The 22,966-nt window shown below is 37.1% G+C and overlaps 1 long non-coding RNA gene and 1 pseudogene across 2 annotated transcripts in view; both read left to right on the top strand.

The window, feature by feature from the left end:
- LOC144380413 (uncharacterized) overlaps nucleotides 1-22,966 on the top strand; it is a 237,217-nt gene that overhangs the window by 200,363 nt on the left and 13,888 nt on the right. The window lies entirely within an intron of this gene.
- Nucleotides 1,562-2,572, top strand: LOC144380553 (nascent polypeptide-associated complex subunit alpha-like; annotated as a pseudogene). The gene is made up of 2 exons (XR_013444722.1): nucleotides 1,562-2,157; nucleotides 2,382-2,572. The product of XR_013444722.1 is annotated as a nascent polypeptide-associated complex subunit alpha-like (transcript).

Raw genomic sequence — 22,966 nt, forward strand, 5'->3', positions numbered from 1 at the left:
ATATTTTTTTAGTTTGAGTTTTAAGTTAAAAATCTGATGCTCATAAAGTAATGTAAAACAGGTTTCACATCATTATTATAGTCGCTACTATAACACATGTATTTTGTGGTTCTTAAAATATCATGCACAATTAAAGTCTTAGAAATGTGGAATATTTTCATGGTAAGAGAATACATTTACATTTCTACATTTCCAAAACATCAATGTGGCTGTGAAAGGAAAATACATTTCAACTTATATGCATATGTTACCAGAAATGATTAGATCTAATTTTATTTGTTTTATATATTTTCAAAGGATTTGATAATTCCTGCAGAGAAACAGTTAATCTATTTTTAACTAAAGCTTTACTTTTATAATCTATCCAGTGCTTCAAATTCTGCCATTGATCTATGATTTATGTGATTTAAACCACCTCTTGGCTGTAACACTGGTTTCTGTCCAAGATGCTGAGTTGAATACTAATTACGAGATCAAATTTATGCTGCTGGGCTAAGCAGATGAATGAGTTCTCCATAAAGGACTCCTTTCTCCATCCCTGCCACAGTTGAACCTTAAGAAAGTATTTGTCAGAGAAAAGGATAAGGAGAGAAATAAATGAATCAGAGAAAAATGTCTTATTCTATATATTTTAGTATATTAAATAATTGTTTTTGAATCACACATATAGAGTCATGAATAGAGATGTGGTCATGCAGACAGAAGACATAAACCATAATTTATTAATTGTGTGTGTGTGTTTCCATGTCTGGGAACATAGAATAAATGCTCAAATTAATATTCATGACTTTATTTGAAACTCAAGTTAAATTAATTGCTAAGACCCACTCCACAGAGTAGCAAAGCTTTCATGCTTTAACTGTACTTGAAATTTCCAAGCAGCAACCCAGTATTGGACCATAGATAACAAATTATTCCATTGGAAGGGAGGGTGAATTTGTTGAAGGAGTAATTTAAGAAATGTAGGTAACTGACTAGTTTTCTATTAAGAGCAGTGGTACTCAACTGAGAGTGATATTGTCCTCCTGGAAACACTTGGCAATATCTGGACACATTTTTGGTTATCACAACTGGGGGGTGAGGTGTTATTTGACATGTAGTGGGTAGAGGCCACCAATGATGCTAAATAAACATTTACAACATACAGGACAACTCCTCACAACAAATAATTATCTGGCCCCAAATGTCAACAGTGACACTCTTGAGAAACTTTGATCTAGAAGTACTATAACCTATCAGCTACTAAGTATGTTTGTAGATATTGCTGGAAAATGACAATAATTGGTATTTTTTACTTCACAAAGAAAAACCATGCAAAATAACTGGACCAAACAAATGGCAATGATAGGATGTAGAGTGGTAGGATATAGCTGTTACACAGCACCACAATTGTAGAAGAATGCAAAATTAGAAAGGCCACTATCTGAAATGTGACTAAATTTCAATTAGGCCTCTGAATTTAGTTTGGTTTGACTTTTAAAAGAAGCTGGCCAGGCTTCCTTCTGCAACAGGTGTGGGTCACGCTCTCGCTCGCTCTCTTCCTGCCACCATCTTGGTTCCACATTCCCCTCACAAAATGCCTGGTGAAGCCACAGAAACCGTCCGGGCTACAGAGCAGGAGTTGCCACAGCCCTAGGCTGAGACAGGGCCTGGAACAGAATCTGACAGTGATGAATCAGTACCAGAGCTTGAGGAACAGGATTCCACACAGGCAACCACCCAACAGGTTCAGCTGGCAGCAGCCGCTGGAATCGATGAAGAACCAGTCAGTAAAGCAAAACAGAGCCGGAGTGAAAAGAAGGCAGGGAAGGCTATGTCCAAATTGGGTCTTCGACAGGTTACAGGGGTTACAAGAATCACTATCCGAAATCTAAGAATATCCTCTTTGTCATCACAAAACCAGATGTCTACAAGAGCCCAGCTTCAGATACCTACATAGTTTTTGGGGAAGACAAGATCGAGGATTTATCTCAGCAAGCACAACTAGCAGCTGCTGAGAAATTCAAAGTTCAAGGTGAAAGTGTCTCAAACATTCAAGAAAACACACAGACTCCAACTGTACAAGAGGAGAGTGAAGAAGAAGAGGTTGATGAAACCGGTGTAGAGGTTAAGGACATAGAATTGGTCATGTCACAAGCAAATGTGTCAAGAGCAAAGGCAGTCCAGGGGCGCCTGGGTGGCTCAGTCGGTTAAGCGTCTGCCTTCGGCTCGGGTCATGATCCCAGGGTCCTGGGATCGAGCCCCGCATCGGGCTCCCAGCTCCATGGGAAGCCTGCTTCTCCCTCTCCCGCTCCCCCTGCTTGTGTTCCCTCTCTTTCTGTGTCTCTCTCTGTCAAATAAATAAATAAAATCTTTAAAAAAAAAAAAAAAAAAGAGCAAAGGCAGTCCGAGCCCTGAAGAACAACAGTAATGATATTGTAAATGCTATTATGGAATTAACAATGTAACCATCTGAAAACGAGGACTTTTTTTGGTGTTTCAAAAGAATAACTGCAGCTTGGTTTGAAATTTGTACTGTTTTTATCATTAGTAAAGTTATGGCTTCTTGTTGTATGAAAAAAAAAAAAAAGAAGCTAAGCCCCTCATTCTCCATATATACATGCATACCAACTTCATTTTTTTTCTTTGAGGACATCCAAATTTACATTTATGTATTGTTAATATATGCATTCACTTTTAAATTGGAGATCTGTATTCCTATTTGCATATGGGTCAGATCCTTTTAGGTATCTTTGTAATTCATGGCAATTATACAATTGGATCATTCTTGAGACAGTTGTGTTATTTAACCAGGTCTTATATTGTTTCTCCAGGAATTGACTAAGTCTCCTTTTTTTAAGATTTTTTTATTTATTTATTTGAGAGAGAGAGGCAGGGAGAGCATGGTGAGGAAAGGCAGAGGGAGAAGGAGAGTGGTAAGCAGACTCCCCGCTGAGCACAGAGCCCAACACAGGCTCCATCTCAGGAGCCTGAGATCATGACTTGAGCTGAAGTCAGACATTTAACCAACTGAGCCACCCAGGCGCCCAGGCATTGACTAATTCTTAAACTGAACTCACTCAATAAAATGTCAAGATAAAAAAGCAATGAAGCCCCAATTTCTATACTGTCATAAAAGCTGTTTGTGTCTTCTGATTGGTACTTTAAACTGAAGAACTCAGAAAATGTGTGTGTGTGTGTTTCATGTTAGGAATGCCTGTTGATATTAAACTTTAGGTTTAACAACTATCCATCACATCTTGTGATAAGATGAGGATGCCTCAGTTGCCATAATGGAATTGGACTGAATAGAGGAAATGGAAGCTGAAATTAGAACATTTCCTAGTTCTGCTATACCAACTTATTAAATTCTGTGTTAGTATTCTCATCTATAATCTCAGAATAAGAGTACCTACATTATCTGGTTGTTTATGATTTAGATGAGTTAATGTATGTATGTCCATAGAAGGGCAATAATAAATCAGCTTATTATTATTAGCTTTGAAACCTGAAATTATCATTTAGCAGGAACAATTCTCCAAAGAAAATCCAGTCCCCCAGCAAAACTTGTTTAAAGAAGGGGAAGAGTCTAATATGGCAGTTGGCAACAGGGAGATCCAACATGGAATAACAGTTTACCTTGACAGATAATCTGACCATAGCATTAGGGAAGTCAGGGAATTGTGACATTTGGAGAACCAAATAAGCAGTCAAACTCTGACATCATGGAAGGCAATCTGTAGGTATTAGAGCCTTGGCCAAGATCGAGTGTTCAGGGGGAGAGATTCTATGTCCTGAAGGAGAAATGACAAAATTCATCACTACCACAATTAGATTCTAGGAAAGCCATTCTTTCAGACAAATAAAAATAAAATAAAAAAGCAAATAAAGGGCATTCTCTAATAGATTTTAGGTAGTACCACTTGAAGTCTAGTACTACAGTGGTTTTGTTGTCAGTAACAGCCCTTCTCTCCTACCTCTCTTTCCATAATGTATGCAAAATACAAGAGATTAGGATTAATAGAAGAGATTTACACAGCTGTAATAATACATGAGTTTTCCTCTAAGGAAGTCTATTGATCTTAATTCTAAGAAAGTTTTAGCCAGTCCATTAGGGTAGTAATTTAGTTTAAAATTTTTGTCTATAGGGGTGCCTGGGTGGCTCAGTAGGTTAAGCATCCAACTCTTGGTTTCAGCTCCAGTCATAATCTCAGGCCCATGAGATCAAGCCCCATGTCAGGCTCCATGCTCAGCATGGAGTCTGCTTGAGATTCTCTCTCCCTCTGCCCCCCCAAATAAAATAAATAAATAAATTAAAAATCTTTAAAAATAAAAAATAAAAATCAAATTTGTGTCTTTAATGTGAATAAAGATATGCTGTCACGTACAAAGGATTTTAAGGGTAGATATGAACCAAAGACTATTCAAAATGTCTTTAGTAATCTCTAAAAATCAATATTGGTAGTAATAGAGATAATGGACATTTTACTTGTGTCTTGTTTACTTTTACTTATTATGTGTATACCCAATCCTGTCATTAATTTACATTATAGAAAGGTGGGATTTAAAATATCCTGCCTCAAATACTTTGAATTGGACCTGCTATTGTACTTTAAATGCAATTATTATTGTGGAGTGCCTGGGTGATTCAGTTTGTTAAGTATCAGGTTCTTGATTTCACCTCAGGTCATGATCTCAGGGTCTTGAGATAGAGCCCTGCTTCAGCTCTGTGCTATGTGTGGAGCCTGCTTAAGATTCTCTCTCTCCCTCTCCCTCTTCTCCTTTCGCACTACTTGCACGCTCTCTGTCTCTCAAAAAAATAAAAGAAATAAAAATAAAATTAAAAAGAGGGCACGTTCTGCATGGAGCACTGGGTGTTATACACAAACAATCAATCATAGAACACGACATCAAAAACTAATGATGTAATGTATGGTGATTAACATAACATAATAATAAAAAATGAAAATTAAAAATTAAATAAAATTAAAATTAAAATGTAATTGTTATTGTACTTAGAATGATGTATGGTTCAGGGAGGCATTTAGTTGAAAAATTCTTCCCTATTCTGCTGTATAGAGACACTACTACATATATTCAGATAATTTAATCCAGTTTTCTTTCTATGTAAATTTGAACCATGGTCAACTAACACTACAAAATTTTGCTGATTCCACCTCTGAATGTTCAAATCCTCATCTCTCAATTGGATAATTGAAGTTGGCCCTTAACTGATCTCCATGATTCCCATTTCTCCCCATTCCAATTTTTGTTTCACATCAAAGCAAGAACCTGGATGGGAACATTCTACTTACTCTCCTCCAATTGCCAAGAAGATATAGTCAACTTTTACTATGCATCAACACCACTAAGATAGCTTTCTAAAATGTAGGTGCCTCAGCCCCACCCCAAGGATTTGATTAATTAACATGGGGGTAAAGCTCACATTTATGAATTTTAACCAGCTTCCAGATTACTCTAATGTATGAGCTCTCTTTACCACACTGAAAAGCTGTGGCATAGTGAATATAGCTCAGAGTCTTTATCAGGGTTTTCAACATTCTCTAAAGAGTGAAATGAATCCCTATTTGGGAATTAAAGGAACTCAGTTCTGATATTATCAAGTTCAACATATCAGAAGCTATTGTAAGTACTGCATTAAAATAAATGCAGGTTTTCATAAATCTAAAAGGTCCCAGAAAGCTAATAGGTTACTTTGTTGGCTGTCTTAGTACATTTGGGCTGCTATAACAAAATACCACAGACTGAGTGCCTTGTAAACAACATAAATTATTTCTAACAGTTCTGGAGGCTGGAAGTTCAAGATCGTAGTGACAGAATGATTGTATTCTGGTGAGCCTTCCTTCCTGGTTTGTAATCAGTGCCTTCTTGCTGTGTCCTCACATGATGGAATGGGTGAAGAATCTCTGTAGAGTCTCTTTTATAAGAATCCTAATCCTATTCAAAGCTTTCAACATATGAATTTGAGGGGGTTAAGAGACACAAGTGTTTAGACCATAGCATGGCCTATGGGTGTGTGTGGGAGTCAGGGGAGATTAATGACAGAAATTCAGTTAAACTATATGTGGAAGTCTTATATTTGTTCTTTCCCTAGAAGTAAGGATCTCTAGGTTTGTTGCCATTCACTGTGAACACTACTTCTAGTATGCCTCTGACCCTTTTATGCCCCCTCAACTCTAATGGCCCAATATCACTACCTTCCCTTACTGCCTTTTCCTTTTAGGGTCTCCAGTTGTTCTGATGGGAGAGTGGATTGGGGGATATTGGGTAAATGGTGCAAAATTTGGGGGTACTAGAACACGTGATATGGGTTCAGTACAAAATGTGGACTAACCAATACTTTGAGCCACTTGGAGGGAGGGGGTAAAAAAAATTCAGGTAGATAGACCACTGGGATTTTTGATAAAGTAATTAACTCTTCAAAATCCCATTGTGGAAGGGAGCAAAATGAATTCTACAACTTATTTGTTTTTTTCTTCCTACAACTTATTTGAATCTGAATATTTTATCAAATAGTCATAGTTCAGTTGCTAAAGCACTGTCCCCATTTACTGAAAACTGTTTATATAACAGGCTTTCATACATGTTTGCTGAAATACATTTTCTACCTCAAAATGCCTTTTTTCAATGCTTCTACACAGTGTTATATGTTAACTGAACATCAAGTGAAAGATACTGTGCTAGGTTTTCTTTTTTCATTTTAATTGGTCTTAATTAAACATTGATTTTCCCTTTACATTTTTCTCCTATCCATGGCTCAGATACATTCACATTATTTATTAGTAGCTTTGAAAATAATAACTGAATGAAACCATATTAAATTTGATCTACTTTAGAGTGGTAAATAGAGGAAGAATACTCCCTGGCACTGTACAAAAACCAACGTAGAGATTAAAAGGTTTCCTACAATGCCTGGCCATTAGGGTTTGGCAACTTGCAATGCAATACCCATCTACAGACCAGACCTTTTGGAGGATGCCCATCTTTCTGCCAAATGCAAATATGAATTTGTACAAATTCACACCCAGTTGTATTCTGTTTTGAAACCTGCTACTGAAGGAACGTGCATATATGTTAATAAAGATCACCCTCAGATCAGTTCTTTCAGTCATACTAGACCTATTGCTATGAAAAAGCATTGAGATATGTTCCCTTAACTAGAATATTCCATTAAACAACTGTAACCAGACAGTTTGAAAGGCAGTGATATCTTGTGTTTATGGTGACCATTCCGGGCCCTGGAAAACATTAACGTACATTCCAAATACTCAAAATAAAATGTAAGTAGGCTCAATATAGTTTTAGCATTGCACATTTTTCTTTTATTTATTTTATTATAGGTCTTCAAAAGTTAGGAATTAATTTATGGTAAATGTGTAAACTGACTGTTAACCAACAATATATTAAACCAGAATGTTTCACTTTTCAATTTATTTGAGTAAAAGGACATCTACTCTATTTGATTTGATATTTTTATTTATCTGCATTTTCATCACTTATGCATTTTTAAGAAACTAGACACTATATTCTCGACTTTTCCTGTTTTTTTTTTTTTAATTTAAATCTCTAAATTTAGGTTCCTGGTTATAAAGCTAAAGTGGAAATTCTGACCATTTGTTGTTGTTCAATCTAAGGTACAATATCAAGCCCTGGTCCCAAAAGAATTTATTATGCCTTTACTATGATTTCAGCATTGTGCTAGATAATACTAAGGATTATGAAAATAAAGACTGAACACTTGATTCACCCATTCATTTAACAAACATTTATTGAGCACATACTCTATGGAAGCCATTTTGCTAACAAAAATAGTTATTGTATTTCCCTCATAGAGCTTAAATGTTATTGCTCTTGGCTAGGAAGCATGCATCACTCAAAGAATCACACAAATAACTGAAATATTACAATGGCAGAGAGGTCTACAGTGTTATGAAAACATATAGGAGAGGGGTTTTACCTGGCCTGGGTAGTAAAAAGATCTTTCTTGAAATGAGATCTGAGGGGATGAGTAGGTGCTAAAGATTTGAAGAGGAAACTTCAATAATGTAAGTAGAGGAAGGGTCTATAGTAGAAGGAAACATGGCCCTTTTGAGAAAGTAAATATCTGGTGTGGAAGGAGCACAGAGATTGTGAGTAAGATGTGGTTGATGGGGTAAGAGAGAGATATGGGTCAGTGCACACCAGTACAAAGGGAGGTTTTGAGGGGTTTTAAGCAAGAATTGGCAAAGTGACATAATAGATTTATATTTTGAAAATATTACTTTGGCTGATGTGTAGAAAATTGACAAAAGGATGCCATAATGGAAGCAAAAAGACAAATTAGGATACAACTGTGGTAGCCCATGTGAGAGATGACAGCAATTTTAACAATGGTTCCAGCAGTGGCAGAAAGAAACTCACACATTAGAGAGATATTGAGAAAGTAATTTCAAGTTTTGAAAGTAGAAAGGTGGTTCCTGAAATAGAGAATACTGGAAGAGATGGAAACTTTCTCTTGTGGGGTTGGGTCAATAAGGAATAAGTTAGATTTCAGACATATTTGCCTTTGAATTATTTACAGGACCTTTGGGAAAGATGATACATGCTATAAAATCATTAAAATGCAAACCAAAACAATACATAATAGTGATATTCTAGTAGGTAGTTTAGCCTTTAAGTGTCATGAGAGTTTTTGTAGAGAAGTGACATGTTCTATAACCCCTTCCATGAGTACATGGATTTGGGTTTCATAGTGGTGGTGGAAGAGCAAGTCTGTTTTAGAACTTGCTAATTCCTACAGATAGAATCCTCAAAGAGATAATAATTCACCTATCCCTAACATTAACTCACTTCCTCCATGCTATCTATAGATGTATATAATAGTGAATGAAAGAGTGAGAATGGTAGATTTGGATGGTTTAAGCCCAGTTACATTGACTGAACTCTTGAAACTGATCATTCATCTTATAAATTTGCATTTATTTTCTACTAGCAAGTTCCAAAAGGACTGGAGGCATTAGTCAGAATGAGCTAAAAGGTACATAATACCCAACATATCAAGGTCCCAGCAAACACTCATCCACAAGTCAATCTTGACTGCCCTCTCTGGGGACCACGTCAGATGAAAGCATACCAAATCTAACAATAAATATCCCCAGTCAGTTCTATCTCAGTTTCTCCCATTTGGGGATTATCTTTCAGAAAATGTAAGATCATTGATGAAAATGAGGCAATAAAAAGATGTAGGTAAGAATAAAGAAGAATCATTCCTTGCCTTACTATTCTTTGGAAGGAAATAATTATTTGATTATATATTCTGGATCTTTCCAAAGTTTCTTATAAAATTGAAATCTTCTGTATTAAAAAATAGTGTAGAAACTAAATGGTTGTATTGACTATTGTATACTTCATTGAGATAATATTCTTAAAAATAGTTGTATGTAAGTGTTGACTCATTAAATTGTACACCTGAAACTAATACTGCACTGTATGTTAACCAACTGGAATTTATTTATTTATTTTTTGGGGGGGGTTATTTTTTTAAATTTTATTTAATTTAATTTTATTATGTTATGTTAATCACCATACAATACATCATTAGTTTTTGATGTACAGTTCCATGATTCATTGTTTTTGTATAACACCCAGTGCTCCATGCAGTATGTGCCCTCCTTAATACCCAACATCAGGATAACCCATCCCCCTACCCCCCTCCCCTCTAAAACCCTCAGTTTGTTTCTCAGAGTCCATAGTCTCTCATGGTGCATCTCCCCCTCCGATTCCCCCCCTTCATTTTTCCCTTCCGTCTCCTAATGTCCTCCATGCTATTCCTTATGTTCCACAAGTAAGTGAAACCATACTTGTGAAAGATAATTGACTTTCTCTGCTTGACTTATTTCACTTAGCATAATCTCCTCCAGTCCCATCCATGTTGATGTAAAAGTTGGGTATGCATCCTTTCTGATGCCTGAGTCATATTCCATTGTATATATGGACCACATCTTCTTTATCCATTCATCTGTTGAAGGGCATGTCGGCTCTTTCCACAGTTTGGCTATTGTGGACATTGCCGCTATGTATGAACATTAACCAACTGGAATTTAAATGAAAACTTAAAAAAGATAGTTGGTTAAAATACCAACTTGCAATTTGCAATTGTTTTGAATTTCATTAGACTTAAAAATATCTTTGACATAAATAGAATTCTGACACCCTTTTGTTACCCCCACCTCATTAAAATGTACCACAACAACAGTAAAAAAAACTTTTCTGAATAACTACTCTATGATCCAGCAATTGCACCTACTACTCCTTACTGTTTTCCAAATTTTTCTTCCTTTTCTTCAACCGTGTCACAAGCATGCTTTGGTCAGTAACAAAACTTTTATGCAGCAATGTTATTGATCAGCTACTTGACACTTTATGCCTCTGGCATTTGCAGTTTCTCAGCCCAAGTCTTGTCTTCTGACTCATAAACAGATCATATAAAGCCCTGCTATTTCTGAAGAACTTGGTTGTCTCACAGGAAACAATGCTCTGGTTTGCGTCCCCAGATGTGCACTTTTTTGGGGTCAGTGGGTGCAAGACTAAATATGTATTTAGGGCCTGGCTTATCTTTGTTAATAAGGGGAAGGGAAGTGGTTGGACTAAGAATTTATTGAAAGCCATTTTCTCAGGGAAACTTTAGCTGCTGGTCTCTTTTGTGAAAAGCAAAACTTGAACTAAACTAGACCAAGATCTTGTAGCCAAAATGAATTGTGCTGATTGGCATACATTTTAATAAGTTATGACAGAATAAAAATACTTACACACACAAACAGAACTTTGTTTGAACCAGAGCCAAACATATATTTTGAAAGCTATTAAATTGCAATTAAACTAGAACATCAATAATTTCTAACTAAACAAATATTCCAAACTTCTGTATCATTTGGCTTGTGTTCTTGATGGAGAAAAAGCAAAAAATTCATACTGAAAATTCAAGTTCTCCTATGAAAATGGCTGATTAATAGGGGACCAGTTATTTGGCATCAAAGACTTTTTGAGGTATTTTGGAAATATAAGAATGTTTGAAATGTGTCTATCCATTTTTTGACATGTGTTCATCCACACATAGCTTAGCTCTTTTATTCTATCTTGAAATTTGAAAACCCATTCAGTACAACACATGAAAATTAACTCTCAACTTATGATGTACTATATGTTGGCTAACTAAACATAATATAACAAAACAAAAAAAAGAAAATGATTTCTGAGGGTCAATTCACATTTGTTGTCTTGTTATTGACATTTCTTTAATGATTTATTCTCCTCAAGCCCTAGGACTTCAGCCTAGTATTGGCCGAGATGGTTATGTTTTGTGGCAATTTATTTATTTGCCACTTGTAAAGTAAATATGGTAGATAGAGAGTGTCTTCATAGCCAGGTAACAGTAAAAATTATATATAGCATAGATATGAACTCTCTCTGTGTATCAGGACCCAGAATTCTTAAGGGATCCATTTGTAAACTGTCAGATAGGGCCTGGTCCATGCAGAGAAAGCTTGTTTCATTATTACAAAAGAAAAAAAATAATAATGATAACGATAATCATAATAAATTTTAGCTACATAAAAACCACAATTTAAAAGGAATTAAAAAAACTCATTTTACCTGATTCTAATTAATTTCATTTTAATTAGTTTAATAAACCAGTATTTTAAAATCAGCTCATTTATTTTCAAATTCATTAATTGGACTCAGAACACTCTCCCTTTCATTACTTAAAAGAAAAGATACACTTATTCTACTAAATTTAGAGTTCCTCTTTACCAATTGATAAATGCCTTATTAAATTTTTATATATAAGCCTTATTAAATGCAATACAGCCTACCCTCTTACTCTCTTTTACTCTCCTTTTGTTATGATTTTATGGAGCTAGTAAAAGTTATTGTATTAGTTAAGATTTTTTTTAACAGTAGCAGTAATAGAGAAATCCACAGTGAGCACTGAGGAAGATATGTTTTTTTTTTTTTAAGATTTTATTTATTTATTTGAGAGAGAGAGAACGAGAAACGAGAGCATGAGAGGGAGGAGGGTCAGAGGGAGAAGCAGACTCCCTGCTGAGCAGGGAGCCCGATGTGGGACTCGATCCCGGGACTCCAGGACCATGACCTGAGCCGAAGGCAGTCGCTTAACCAACTGAGCCACCCAGGCGCCCTGAGGAAGATATGTATTAATAGAACTTTTTCATAGGATCTTCCCAAGGTGCCAGCTCTTCATGCTTAAATGGGAGTTTGAAAAATTTATTTGAAGATTTCCACACAATGGATTTTCTGTAAGAAGACTGAGCTTTAATATTGCTAAAATATAGGACAAAATATTATTTGAGGCTACCTTTATAGAAAGGTGTGAAATTTGAAGGAACTCAAAATGCTAACAAAACCAGAAATAGAAGAGATCCTGAAAAAAGTAGAAATAAAAGTATAAAGAAGGAATTTCACCTTTAATTTACTTGCATTTAAAAAAAATATTCTATGCACATATGATGCTTAGTAAAAAGAAAAGAAAAATGAATTAGAAATTTGTTGTTTATTTAGTGGTAAGAGTGACTACTCGGTTTTGTGTTCCTTTCTGGAATTATTCTTTTTTAAATTTTTTTAATTTAAATTCAATTTTATTAACATATACTGTATTATAAGTTTTAGAGGTAAAAATTTACTGATTCATCAGTTGCATATAACACCCAGGGTTCATTACTTCAAGTGCCCTCCTTAATGCCCATTACCTAAATATCCCATTCCCCAATATACCACCCCTCCAGCAACCCTCAGTTTGTTGGAACTGTAAGTTCCAACTATAAGGTTAGAGTCTCTTATGTGTTGTCTCCCTCTCCATTTTCATCTTATTTTATTTTTCCTTCCCTTCCCCTATTTTCATCTGCTTTGTTTCTTAAATTCCATATATGAGTGAAATCATATGGTATTTGCCTCTCTCTGACTACTTTCACTTAACATAATACTTTCTATTTCCATCCATGTCATTGCAAATGGGAAGATTACAATCTTTCTTATGGCTGAGTTATGTTCCATTGTATAGATATACCACATCTTCTTTATCCATTTAATTTCCATGGAGATCTGGCTTTTTCCATATTTCAGGTATTGTGGACATTGCTGTTATAAACAGGGGGCATGTGCACCTTCAAATCGGTATTTTTGTATCTTTTGGATAAATACATAGAACTGCAATTGCTAGGTCATAGGATAGTTCTATTTTTAATTTTTGGGGGCGCCCAGGTGGCTCAGTTGTTAAGCATCTGCCTTCGGCTCAGGTCATGATCCCAGGGTCCTGGGATCTAGCCCTGCATAGGACTCCCTGCTCCATGGGAAGCCTGCTTCTCCCTCTCCCACTCCACCTGCTTGTGTTCCCTCTCTTGCTGTGTCTCTGTCAAATAAATAAATAAATAAAATCTTTAAAAAAATAATTTTATGAGGAACCTCCATACTGTTTTCCAGAGTTATTGCCCAAGTTTGCCTTCCCACCAACAGTGTAAGAGTTTCTCTTTCTCCCCATGCTCGCCAATATCTGTTGTTTCCTGAGTTGTTAATTTTAGCCATTCTGACTGGTGTGAGGTAATATCTTATCCTTTTATTTGTATTTTCCTGATGCTGAGTGATGTTGAACATTTTTTCATGTGTCTGTTAGCTATTTGTATGGTTTTTTTGGAGAAATATCTTCACACCCTCTGCACATTTCTTGACTGGATTTTTTGGTTTTTGGATATTGAGTTTGATAAGTTTTATAGATTTTGGATACTAGCCCTTTATCTGATAAGACGTTTGCAAGTATCTTCTCCCATTCTGTAGGATGCCTTTTAGTTTTGTTGACTGTTTCCTTTAACTGGGCAGAAACTTTTTATCTTGATGAAGTTCCAAGAGTTCATTTTTGCTTTTGTTTCCCTTGCCCTTTGAAATGGGTCTAGCAAGAATTTGCTGTGGCCGAGGTTAAAGAGTTGCTGCTGGTGTTCTCTAGAATTCTGATGGATTCCTGTCTCACATTTAGGTCCTTCATCCATTTTGAGTTTATCTTTGTGTATGGTGTAAGAAAGTGGTTCAGTTTCATTCTTCTACATGTGGCTGTCCATTTTTCCCAACACGAGTTTTTGAAGAGATTTTTTTTCTTCCATTGGATATTCTTTCCTGCTTTGTCAAAGATTAGTTGACCATAAAGTTGAAGGTCAATTAGCCATTTGTATGTCTTCTTTGACACATGAAAAAATGTTCAACATCACTAGCCATCAGGGAAATTCAAATCAAAACCACTATGAGATACCACCTTACACCAGTTAAAATGGCAAAAAGTAACAAGGCAGGAAACAACAAATGTTGGTGAGGATGTGGAGAAAGGGGAAACCTCTTACACTGTTGGTTGAAATGCAAGCTAGTACAGCCACTCTGGAAAACGGTATGGAGTTTCCTCAAAGTAGAGCTACCCTATGACCCAGCAATTGCACTACTACATGTTGACCCCAAGGATGCAGGTGTAGTGAAAAGAAGGGGCACATGCACCCCAATGTTCATAGCAGCCATGTCCACAATAGCCAACTGTGAAAGGAAATGAGATGTCCTTCAACAGACAAATGGATAAAGAAAATGTGGTCCATATTTACAATGGAATATTACTAAGGCATCAGAAAGGATGAATACCCAACTTTTGCACTGACGTGAATGGAACTGGAGGGGATTATGCTAAGTGAAATAAGCCGGTCAGAGAAAGACAATTATCATATGGTTTCACGCATATGTGGAGCATAAGGAATAGCACAGAAGACCAAAGGGGAAAGGAAGGAAAACTCAAGGGGGCAAATCAGAGATGGAGAAAAACCATGAGAGACTGTCGACTCTGTGAAACAAACTGAGTGTTTCAGAGGGGAGGGGGGTGAGGAGATGGAGTAGCTGGGTGATGGGAGTTATATGGGTGTTATATGCATCTATTGAATCATGGAACACTACATCAAAAACTAATGATGTACTATATGGTGGCTAACTGAACAAAATTAAAAAAAAAAATTGTAATACAGCTTGAAGTAGGGACTTGTAATGACTCCAGCTTCGGTTTTCATTTTCAACATTCCTTTGGTTATTCAGGGTCTTTTCTGGTTCCATACAAATTTTAGAATTATTTATTCCAGCTCTGTGAAAAATGTTGATGGTATTTTGATAGGGATTGCATTTTATGTGTAGATTGCTTTGGGTAGCATAGACATTTTAACATATTTTTTCTTCCAATCCATGAGCATGGAGCGTTTTAGCATTTGTTTCTGTCTTCCTCAATTTCTTTCATAAATGTTTTATAGTTTTCAGAACACAGATCCATTACCTCTTTGGTTAGGTTTATTTCTAGGTATCTTATTGTTTTTGGTCAATGTAAATGGGATTGATTACTTGATTTCCATTTCTTCTGCTTCATTGTTAATGTATAGAAACGCGACTGAATTCTGTGGATTTATTTTATATCCTGAGACTTTGCTGAATTCCTGTATCAGTTTTAGCATTTTTTTTTTTTTTTGGTGGATTCTTCTGGGTTTTCTACAAAGTATCATGCCATCTTTGAAGAGTGAAAGTTTGACTTCTTTGCAGATTTGGATGGCTTTTATTTTTATTCTTTTGTTGTCTGATTACTGAGGCTATGACTTCCAGTATTATGTTGAACAACAGTGGTGACAGTGGAAATCCATGTTATGTTTCTGACCTTAGGGGAAAGCTCTGTTCTTCCCCCATTAAGAATAATATTTGCTGTGGGTCTTTCATATATGGCTTTTAGGATGTTAAGGTTTCCTACACTGCAAAAAGTTTTTATTAAGAAAGGATGCTTTCTTTTGACAAATGTTGTTTCTGCGTCTCTTGATAGGATCATATGGTTCTTGTCCTTTCTTTTACTAATGTGCTGTATCACATCGATTTCCAGACGTTGAACCACCCTCGCAGACCAGGAATAAATACTACTTACTTGTGGTGAACAATCCTTTTAATGTACTGTTGGATCGATCTTATTAGCTAGTATCTTCAAGAGAATTTTGACATCCATGTTCTTCAGGGATATTGGTCTGTACTTCTCTTTTTTGGTGGGGTCTTTGTCTGGTTTTGGGAGTAAGCTAATCCTGAACTCGTAGAATGAGTTTGGAAATTTTCTTTCCATTTCTGTTTTTTTTTTTTTTTTTGGAAGAGTTTCAGAAGTATAGGTATTAATTCTTCTATAAATGCTTGGTAGAATCCTGCTGGGAAGCCATCTTGCCATGGACTGTTGTTTATTGGGAGATTTTTGATGACTGATTAAATTTCTTTGCTGATTATTGGTCTTCCTGTTTCAGTTTTTGTAGTTTATATATTTTTGGAATGTATCCATGTCTTCCAGATTGCCTAATTTGTTGGCATATAATTGCTCATAATAATTGTTTCTATTTCTTTGATGTTGGTTGTGATCTATCCTCTTTCATTCATGATTTTGTTTGAGTCCTTTCTCTTTTCTTTTTTGATAAGTCTGGCTATGGGTTTAACAATCCTATTAACTGTGTCAAACAACCAGCTCCTAGTTTTATTGATCTGTTCTACTGTTTTTTGATTTCCATATCATTGATTTCTTATCTTTATAATTTCTCTTATCCTGCTGGATTTAGGCTCTATTTGCTGTTGTTTTTCCAGCTCCTTTAGGTGTAAAGTTAGGTTGTATATTTGCTACTATTCTTGCTTCTTGAAGAAGGCCTGTTTTGCTATATACTTCCCTCTTAGGATCACTTTTGCTGCATCCCAAAGTTTTGAATAGTCATGTTTTCATTTTCCTTTGCTTCCATGTATATTTTTAATTCTTTTTTAATTTTTTGGTTGACCCATTCATTCTGTAGTAGGATGCTCTTTAACCTCCATGTATTTTTGGTCCTTCCAAAATTTTTCTTGTGGTTGACGTCATTTTAAAGCATTGTGTTCTGAAAAATATGCATGGTATGATCACAATCTTTTTGTACCAGTTGAGACCTGATTTGTGACCCAGTATTTGATCTATTCTGGAGAATGTTCCATGTGCACTCAAGAAGAATGTGTATTCTGTAGCTTTAGGATGAAATGCTCTGAATGTATCTGTTAAATCCACTCATTGTGTCATTCAAAGCCCTGTTAAATCCACTCATTGTGTCATTCAAAGCCCTTGTTTCCTTGTTGCTCTCTTGCATTGAGGATCTGTCCATTGCTGTGAGTGGAGTATTAAAGTCCCCTACTATTATCATATTATTATCATTGAGTTTCTTTATTTTTTAAAAAAAGATTTTATTTTTTTTTATTTGACAGAGGGAGACACTGTGAGAGAGGGAACACAGCAGGGGGAGTGGGAGAGGGAGAAACAGGCTTCCCGTGGAGCAAGGAGCCCGATGTGGGGCTCGATTCCAGGAACCTGGGATCATGACCTGAGCTGAAGGCAGACGCTTAACAACTGAGCCACCCAGGCATCCCAATCATTGAGTTTCTTTAATTGTGTTATTAACTGGTTTATATATTTGGCTGCTCCTAAGTTAGGGACATAAATATTTAGAATCATTATATCTTCTTGTTGGATAGACCCTTTTATTATGCTATAGTGTCCTCTTCATCTCTAAGTAGAGTCTTTGGTTTAAAATCTAGTTTGTCTGATATAAGGATGGCTACTCCAACTGTCTTTTGATGTCCATTAGCATGATAAGTAGTTCCCCACCCCCCACTTTCAATCTGGAGGTTTCTTTGGGTCTAAAATAAGTATCTTCTAGGCAGCATATTGATCTGTTTGTTTTTGTTTTTGTTTTTGTTTTTATCCATTCTGATACCCTATGTCTTTTGATTGGAGCATTTAGTCCATTTACATCCAGAGTAATTATTGAGAGATATGAATTTAGTGCCATTGTATTACCTGTAAAGTCACTGTTCCTGTAGATTGTCTGTGTTCCTTTCTGGTCTTTGCTAGTTTTGGACTCTCTCTCCACTCAAGGGATCCCCTTTAATATTTCTTGCAGGGCTGGTTTAGTGTTCACAAATTCCTTTAGTTTTTGTTTGTCCTGGAAACTCTTTATCTGTCCTACTATTCTGAATGACAGCCTTGCTCCATAAAATATTCTTGGCTGTATTTTTTTTTCCATTTAGCATATTGAATATATCATGCCAGTCCTGTCTGGCCTGTCAGGTCTCTGTGGACAGGTCTGCTGCTAGCCTTATTTGTCTACCCTTGTATGTTAACGACCTCTTGTCCCAAGCTGCTTTCAAGAATTTCTCTTACCTTTGAAATTTGCAAGATTCACTACTTTTTTAAAAGATTTTATTTTTTTGACAGAGAGAGCATGCACAAGCAGGGGGAGAGGCAGGCAGAAGGAGAGGGAGAAACAGGCTCCCTGATGAACAAGGAACATGATGCAGGGCTAGATCCCAGGAGCCTGGGATCATAACCTGAGCTGAACATAGACACTTAACCAACTGAGCCACCCAGGCGACCCTGCAAGATTCACTATTTTTTTTTTTTAAGATTTTATTTATTTGACAGAGAGAGAGTGCGAGAGTGGGAACACAAGCAGGGGGAGTGGGAGTGGGAGAAGTAGGCTCCCCGCTGAGCAGGGAGCCCGATGCGGGGCTCAATCCCAGGACCCTGGGATCACGACCTGAGCCAAAGGCAGATGCTTAACGACTGAGCCACCCAGGTGCCCCAAGATTCACTATTATATATTGATGTGTTGACTTATTTTTATTGATTTTGATGGAGGTTTTGTGTGCCTCCTGGACTTGAATGCCTATTTCCTTCCCCAGATTAGAGAACTTCTCTGCTCTAATTTGTTCAAATAAACCTCCTGCCCTTTTCTCCCACTCCTCATCTTCTGGGACCCCTATTATACATATGCTATTTCACTTTATGGAATCACTGTGTTCTCTAAGTCTACCTTGTGATCTAATAGTTTTCTTTCTTCTTCTCAGCTTCCTTATTTTCCATCGTTTTATCTTCTTTATTTCTGATTCTGTCTTCTGCTTCATTCATCCTTGTTTTTGTTTCCTGTTCTTGGAACTATTTCTCTGTAATAGCATTTTTAATTTTGGCCTGACTAGATTTTAGTGCTCTTATCTCTACAGTAAGGGATTCTCTAGTGTCTTCCGTGCTTTTTCTCAGGCCCAGTTGGTATGTTTATAATCACTGTGCTAAATTCTAGTTCAGACATCTTATTTATATCTGTGTTGGTTAAATCCCTGGCAGTGAGTAGTACCTCTTGCTCTTTCTTTTGGGGTGAATTTCTCCATCTAGTTATTTTGCCCAGAAAAGAAAGGAAGAAAGAAAAAGAAAAACAACAACAATAATAATAACAGCAACTACAATAACAAGAACTTCAGAAAGTGTTTCTGGTATATGCTATGTACACTCTGATGTTATGTTTTGGCTGCTCTTTCCATCAGTCTGTCCTCTACTGAATTCCTCCTCCGTGTTTGGACCATTAACCAAGTATGCTTTGATTTGTTTGTCAAAATAAGCCTGTAAAAGAAAAGAAAAAAAAGAAGAAAAAGAAAAAGAAAAGGTTGATCCAAGACAAGAGAAAAAGAAAAGGAACAAAAATGCAAATAACCAGAAAAACAAAACAAAACAAAAATTATAAGTCTGATTCTAAAGAATAAGAAAGAAAGAAGGATAAAAGAATAAGGAAAGAAGAAAAGAGGAAAAAAATAAGAATGTTGATATGAGGGCACCTGGGTGGCTCAGTTGGTTAAGCGACTGCCTTCGGCTCAGGTCATGATCCTGGAGTCCCTGGATCGAGTCCCGCATCGGGCTCCCTGCTCGGCAGGGAGTCTGCTTCTCCCTCTGACCCTCCCCCCCCCATGTGCTCTCTCTCATTCTCTCTCTCTCAAATAAATAAATAAAATCTTAAAAAAAAAAAAAAAGAATGTTGATATGAAAAATAAGAGAAGGAAACAAACCAACAAATGAACAAAAAATATAAGCCTGATTCCAAAAAAAAGATAAAGCAAGAAGAAAAAAAAAGAAAAAATATTCATAAAATAAAAGATAAAAAATAATAAAAAGAAAAAAAATTAAAAATAAAAATTAAGAAAAGATGAGGAGAAGAAGCAGCAGCAGCAGCAAGCCTGGTCCTATTTCGACCAAAAGCTGATGTTTCAGAGCATTCTTTATAATCAGTAGAACTGGTACATACAGGAGCATGGGTTGGTCTTCTGAGTGAGAGGCCTACTGGGCTGGCCCCACAAGCTGACTTGCCTTTGAAAAGATGCCCCTGCCAGGTGCTGGGGTTGGGCTTTAGTGCAGGGGATTTCAGCCTCCACTGGATGTGGCTGTGTTTCTCTCTGAAGTCTGACTGTGTTGGTAGATGGGGTGAGGGAGGGGTGGCGGAGAAGGAAGAATGTGGCTTCACCCCACGCTCTTGTCCCTGGGGAAGGGAAATCCTGGCCACTGCTGTTCAGGAGGTCCTCTCAGAAAAGTGAACAATCTCCTGTGTCCTGGGCTTTCATCATTTCCCTGCCCTTAACCTATTTTTCCAGGGCCAAGGGTATGCCCGGTGCCACAGATCTTCTGTATTTTATCTCTGGCTGGTGGCTGAGATTCAAAACTCCAAGTTTTAAAGGGCCTGGGAAGTGTGTGCCCACTCCCCTCCCCATAGGAGAACCTCCTGGCATTCCCAGTACTGTCCAGTCCTTAAAAGCAGTTGCACAGTGCACCCACAGAGGCTAGACTTTATTGTAATGCTCAGTGAAAAGCTGGAACCAGGTTATCAGAAGTCTGCATGAGACTCAGTCCCCTACTCTATTCTGTCTGAGAAAAGCAGTCATACAGAGGCTTGAATCTATTGTGGCAGACAGTGAAAAGCAGCGACAAGGTTGTCTGCAGTTTGCACGTGTCTCTGCTCTGTTCTGCCACAGAGAAGCAGCCACTCTGTGGGCACACAGAGGTTTAAGCCTATTATGGTTCACAGTGAAAAGTTCAGAGGGTTTCTGCCCTCTGTGCACAACTCTGACCCTGCTGTTGAGCGTTGCTCAATGGCTCCCGGCTGGCCTTTTGTCCGTGGAGAGGCAAAATATGCTCTTCCAAATGTACTCCGGGATGGGGAGGGATCTCTCCCTGTATGATCTAAGGGATCTCCTCACTGTGGCGTATTGTGTGATCCCTACCCGCTGCACTCTCTCTTGCTTTCTCGTTCTCCCTGACTTTGCTCCACAAAAAAGCTTCTCTTCCCTTAGAGGCTATGCGGCTTTCCTCTCTCCAAATTCATGGCTCCAAACCTTGAATCTGCCATGTTCTCTCCCTCTAAATGTGCAGATTGTTTTCTTAATCCTCAGATCATATTCTGAGTTGTTCAAAATGGTTGGATGTTGATCTAGTTGTGTTTGAAGGATGAATCAAGCTCTGAGTCCCCTACCACACAGCCATTAACTCTACCCCCTTCCAATAATCTGGAACCATTCTAAATAAATAACTAAAAAAGGAATCCAGGACAATGTTACTAAAGTTTTTGTTTTTGTTCTTATTATTTGAGTAATCTCTACCCCAAACATAGGGCTCAAACTCACGACCCCAAGATCAAGAGTTGCACACTCTTCTGACTGAGCCAGCCAGGTATCCCACTATTTAAGTGGACATTTTATTGTTTTGTTCTTGAGAAAAGTCATACATTCATTCATTATGGTTTTCCAAAAAAAATATTTTCTCCACTGTCAGTAGTGGAAATGTAGAGACGTGAAAAAAGAAAAAGAAAGAAAGAAAGAAAGAAAGAAAGAAAGAAAGAGAAAGAAAGAAAACCCCCCAACAGCTATCTATAGTTGTAAGTGTAAGTTGTAAGTCTTTTCAACAAATGGTGCTGGGAAAATTGGACAGCCACATGTAGAAGTATGAAACTGGACCACTTTCTTACACCATACACAAAGGTTAACTCAAAATAGGTGAAAGACCTACATGTGAGACAGGAATCCATCAAAATTCTAGAGGAGGACACAGGGAGCAACCTCTTTGCCTTGGCCAAAGCAACTTCTTGCTAGACACATTTCCAAACGCAAGGAAACAAAAGCAAAAATGAACTATTGGGACTTCATCAAGATAAAAAGCTTCTGCACAGCAAAGGAAGCAGTCAACAAAACTAAAAGGCAACCTATGGAATGGGAGAAAATATTTGCAAATGACATGTCAGATAAAGGACTGGTATCCAAGGTCTGTAAAAACTTATCAAACTTAACTCCACATAAAACAAAAAATCTAGTCAAGAAATGGGCAGAAGAGATGAACAGATATTTTTCCCAAGAAGACATGCAAATGGCCAAGAGAAACATGAAAAAATGCTCCACATCACTTGTCATCAGGGAAATATAAATCAAAACCACAATGAGATACCATCTCACACCAGTCAGAATGGCTAAAATTAACAGGTCAGAAAACAACAAATGTTGGTGAGGATGCGGAGAAAAGAGAAGCCTCTTACACTCCTGGTGGGAACAGGAGTTGATACAGCCACTCTGGAAAACAGTATGGATGTTCCTCAAGAAGTTAAAAATAGAGCTACCCTAAGACCCAGCAATTACACTACTAGGTATTTACCCCAAAGATATAAATTTAGTGGTCAGAAGGGGCACCTTCACCCCAATGTTCATAGCAGCAATGTCCACAATAGCCAAACTGTGGAAAGAGCCCAGATGTCCATCAACAGATGAATGGATAAAGAAGATGTGGTATATATATATACAATGAAATATTACTCAGCCATCAGAAAGGATGAATACTAACCATTTATATCAACGTGGATGGATCTGGAGGGTATTATGCTGAGCGAAATAAGTCAATCAGAGAAAGACAATTAGACAATTATCATATGGTTTCACTCATATGTGGAACATAAGAAACAGCACAGAGGATCATAGGGCAAGGGTAGGAAAACTGAGTGGGAAGTCATCAAAGAGGGAGACAAACCATAAGAGACTCTTAACTATAGGAAACAAACTGAGGGTTTGGAGG

This window comes from Halichoerus grypus, chromosome X, assembly GCF_964656455.1.
Source record: "Halichoerus grypus chromosome X, mHalGry1.hap1.1, whole genome shotgun sequence".
Taxonomy (NCBI): Eukaryota; Metazoa; Chordata; class Mammalia; order Carnivora; family Phocidae; genus Halichoerus; species Halichoerus grypus.